The 4,945-nt window shown below is 32.2% G+C and overlaps 1 long non-coding RNA gene across 1 annotated transcript; it reads right to left on the reverse strand.

Moving 5' to 3' along the window:
- Window positions 1-1,124: 1,124 nt before the first annotated feature.
- On the reverse strand, window positions 1,125-4,313 carry LOC131005063 (uncharacterized). Its single transcript, XR_009095200.1, has 3 exons — window positions 4,135-4,313; window positions 1,996-2,060; window positions 1,125-1,400 (listed from the first exon to the last, which is right to left on the reverse strand). It is a non-coding gene; the product is annotated as an uncharacterized LOC131005063 (long non-coding RNA).
- Window positions 4,314-4,945: the final 632 nt, after the last annotated feature.

Genomic DNA, 4,945 nt, shown 5'->3' on the forward strand with positions numbered 1-4,945 from the left:
TTATTTATTTTCGAATTTTCAGTTTATTTATTTATTTAATTCCAGTTTATTTATTTTCTAAAAATTATAATTTTCCAGATTTTAATTAATTAATTTATTTATTTTCGAATTTTCAGTTTATTTATTTATTTAATTCCAGTTTATTTATTTTCTAAAAAAAATAATTTTCCAGATTTTAATTAATTAATTTATTTATTTTCGAATTTTCAGTTTATTTATTTATTTAATTCCAGTTTATTTATTTATTTATTTTCAAATTTTCAGTTTATTTATTTATTTATTTATTTCCAGTTTATTTATTTTCTGAATTTTCAGTTTATTTATTTATTTTCGAACTTTAAGTTTATTTATTTTCTAAAAAAATTATTTTCCAGTTTTTAATTTATTTATTTATTTATTTTCGAATTTCAGTTTATTTATTTATTTCCAGTTTATTTATTTTCTGAATTTTCAGTTTGTTTATTCATTTATTTTCGAATTTTCAGTTTATTTATTTATTTATTTCCAGTTTATTTATTTTCTAAAAATAATAATTTTCCAGATTTTAATTTATTTATTTATTTATTTTCAAATTTTCAGTTTATTTATTTATTTAATTCCAGTTTATTTATTTTCTAAAAAAAATAATTTTCCAGATTTTAATTTATTTATTTATTTAATTCCAGTTTATTTATTTTCTGAATTTCAGTTTATTTATTTATTTATTTCCAGTTTTCAGTTTATTTAATTAAAGAGTAAAAAAAGAAAGAAGGAAATAGCTTATAAAATAACACTACCCTTTTAGTCTTTTACACCACTTTTACACCACATTTTTCAGCTTTCTTAGTTTCCGCGCCGACACTCAAATGGGGCTTTAATTGGTGGACGGAGGGAGTAGATTTTCTCAAAATAGGTATATTTTAGATGCATAAAGTTTCATACGAGAATGCATGAACTTTCATATAATAATGCATAAATTTTCATATAAAAATACATAAGATTTCACCCCACCCCAACCCCACCCCCACCCCCCACACCCATGAACCCCACCCCACCACCACCCATGTCACAGCCCACTATCCCAATGACGGGTTAACCGGGGTTATGACTTGGGGTGAACAATAAGAAACGGAAATTAAAGGGGATTTACTAAGTAACCAACATTAATAACAAACTAGTGGTATATATATATAACCACTTGGGTAATTCACAAATGAGTCTGCCATAACGATTAGACCCCAACTGAAAGTTAATTAAAATGAAGTAGTAATAAGTTCAAGTAGAAATGATAAATAAGTCAGAGTGTTTGCAGCGAAAAAACGTGTGAGTTATGCATATGGAGATGCATACTCAAGGTTTCATTACATAAACATCAAAAGGGAAATCCGCTCAACACCGATCCATTCCATCGCCTGCTCAACCTGCACATTTAGAAATACATGCAGGGCTGAGTATAAAAATACTCAGTGACATAAGCCGAAAATGCAACATGCGTACATATATAAATTGAACTGCCAACAGTAACACACGGGGGTTTTCTTGAATGACCTGCGCTTACTAAAACATTTCATTCATTTTCATAAAGGTGGATGCGCATCCCATTTTCAGTCTATATGATCCATATCTGTCCTTTCTGTCACGCGCTGGGAAGGAGGCCTCCTTACCACGGACGCCAAGACCGGTCGCAAGCGACTCGCGGTCTCCATGAGTGTACACGTTAACCCTAGCTAGCGACCTTTGTCTAGCATAGGATCCCAATTGGATTTCCTTTAAAGTTGGCGAACCAACACAGATAGGATACATATAAAAACATAAACATTTTTGGCAGTCAATCATTTCATAAACATTTCATTTCATTTCATGAACATTTCATTTTCATTTCATAAGAGTCATTTATCATTTGGGCATAATAATAAACTGAAATTAACAGTTAAAATCATCTCATGCATATATTCGTATAAGAGGCCTACGACATGCATGAGATCTCTATATACGTATAGTAAAAGTAATGCCCACCTCAATTGTTCTTAAAGCTGGCGTGGAGTCGTTTCTTCTTCGGCTTCACTTTCTGTCGCCCGGACCTTCATTGATGAAGAGTCGATAAGTTCGTGAAGAAATTGTCATAAGACAAAGTCTAATTCTACGTGCCTAGGGTATCTTTTAATGTTTTAGGGTTCTAGCATCCATAATTCGTTACATTAAAGACAGTCAAAAATCAATCATACCTCGTCTAATCTCATTCAAACACATAGGCAACACAAACACATAAGGCACATAAGAATCACAATCAAACATCATCAAAACATGCTCTGTTTTTACACTGACTCAACTTCAAAATTTAATTTGTTCTGATTCCGACATCTCCTGGACTCGAGACTCATACCGAAAGAAATATCTTCGAGTCTAGTTTCATATAAAAAAAAAGTAGAGTCGAAAACTCCAAGTGGTTTGAGAGATATGACGTTTTTACCACGATCTACCATGTTCGGCAGTTTTGAACAATCGAAAACTTGGATTTTTGAAAAATAGTAAACATTGTCAAACTGGGCTCAACTTTGGTGGATATCTAGCTAACACAATAAGGTTAATACCATAAAACTTTGGAAATCTAGATCACACAGGAAGCTACTGAAATGAATGACTCTTTCCTCTGTTCTCTGAAATTCTTGGTAGTAATGTGCAGTTTAGGTTTTGCATTTTAAAGAAGTATCAAACGAAGTTGGAATGGCTTGAAATTTTACCAGGGTACTCAAGACTCATGTAGGGACTTGCTATAAAATTTTCAAAGCTATTAGACATCGACAAACCGTCGATCACAGTAGGTCAGTAGGCCTACGAAATTCATATTTATAAGTCCTTAAAAAAATAATTTATATAAATCAAGAAATAAGAGTTTAATCCCAAAAATATTCATTAAAAGTCCATCATAATTTAAATAAAAGAACGGACCTCATTTAAAATAAATAGTCCCAAACTCGTTACGCACATATACTAAATCTTTCATGAAACATCCTTTAAAATAAACTTTGATACATAGAAAATAATTCAACAACTTGAGCTCTTAAGAGGTTGTTTTGCAACAGACATCAAATCTGCCTCGGATCTCCAAATGAGGCTCCAAAAGACATTCTGGAAACTAGACATTTCAAGGATCATTCTCCAATTTGAATCGAATGAAAAAAAATTCAAACGAGCAAGATATGCCCTCTCAAAGATGGGTATTTAACAAGCAAAAATCTGAAAATTTCAGATTTCCAGATTACAACCAAGTCAGTGGGCTTTCTTTAAAAATTCATATCTCCCTTTACCAAACTCCACTGGGAACCCCAAGGGTCAATCTGGAAACTAGGGAGAGATCATAACACTCTACAGTTGGATTTACTCCAAGAACATTCATGGTTTAGAAGATATGACTGTCTAAAGTTCAGTGCACAAAAAGAGTTCAAGTTTGGCAGATTTAGAACATAAATCGGAAAAACCACTTTAGGCTTCACCAAAAATTCTAAAACTGAACAAGTAAGTTCCCAACATGTCAGTTAATATTCAGTAGAAAGATAGGCTTGAGAATCAAAGATTTAAGTCGGCCTTTGCCACCTCAAAGTCGTAGGTTTGTAAAATCTACTGGATGGTACAAGGAATAAGAACTAGATTTCAAGAATTTATACCGGTTGTTTCCCTTACTCAAAAATGGTGAGACCGATGTCAAAAGAAAGATACGGAAGTATAGAATGACATATTCAAGTTTCAAAGGTTTTTACCGATTGAAACTTTACTTATGGCCTCCCAAAGATTGTTTACAAAAAATGTATTCCAGATGGGCAGTGATGTTTACAAATTCATAAATAAATCATAAGAGCTCCAAACCTTCTGAAATTTTACCAAAGTATAGAAAACATATGAAAGATGATACACAATTAATTTGGGAAGTTTTGGGAACCGTTTGGATGGCTGGAATCGCCTTGCAAAACACTGCCGAGCAGTGTGCTTATGGCAGATTCGCTGCCTTACCTCATGCACGGTTTTTCACCCAATAAACTCTACCAAAATAATCATCCAAAATCATAAAACATATCCTCACATAATATAGCACACAAATGTGTAAAAATCCATGGCTATAAAGCATTTTCAGTTGAGAAAAAGCAAAGAAAAACTCACCCTCGAAGCACAACCTTCACTCTATAGTTTTCCCACACTCTCCCTTGCTTTGCTACTTCTCTTGGGGCTTCAAAGGCTTCTATGGAGTGTGATAATGGTGGGAGAAAAGTTGTGAGACTGGGAGAAAGAATGTAGTGGTGGGGGAAAAGGAGTAGTGTGGTGGAGAGGTAGGAGTAGTGGTAGGGAAAAAGATTAGTGGTAGGGAAAAGAAAATATTAGTGATGGTAGGGAAAAAGATTAGTGGTAGGGAAAAGAAAATATTAGTAGAGGATAATGGGGTGTTACATTAAGTAAATATAAAAATGTGGTGTAGTAATAACCCATGTGTAAGAAAAAAAATATATGTAAGACTAATCATCAATTAATAAAATGCTAGAGCATAAAACTCTTGTGATCAAAATTAGAATAAATAGCACTAACATTAGTGCACTCTCTCAATTTATAAATACATCATAGGAAAATAATTTGAGAAAAATATTGATGGAAAATTTTTATAACTCATCATTCCTAAATTTCTCGGTAAAAATAAATAAATACATAATTTTTTTTTTTGATTTGAAAACTCAAAATAAATCTTTGAGCTCCATCATTCTCTTAATGGACTCAAAATATATTTTGAGTGCATCATCCGTTGAAATAAAAATAAAAATAAATTATCACGTTTGTAATCATCAAATTCACATAAGTCCGTATTTTATTAATGGATGCTGAACCCTAATTACCATAAGAAATCCTTAAATCAATAATTAAAAGTCTATAATCCTTAATAAAAAGTCGGGGCATTACAACCCACCCCCTACCCCCCCACCCC

Source organism: Salvia miltiorrhiza, chromosome 1 (genome assembly GCF_028751815.1).
Source record: "Salvia miltiorrhiza cultivar Shanhuang (shh) chromosome 1, IMPLAD_Smil_shh, whole genome shotgun sequence".
Taxonomy (NCBI): domain Eukaryota; kingdom Viridiplantae; phylum Streptophyta; class Magnoliopsida; order Lamiales; family Lamiaceae; genus Salvia; species Salvia miltiorrhiza.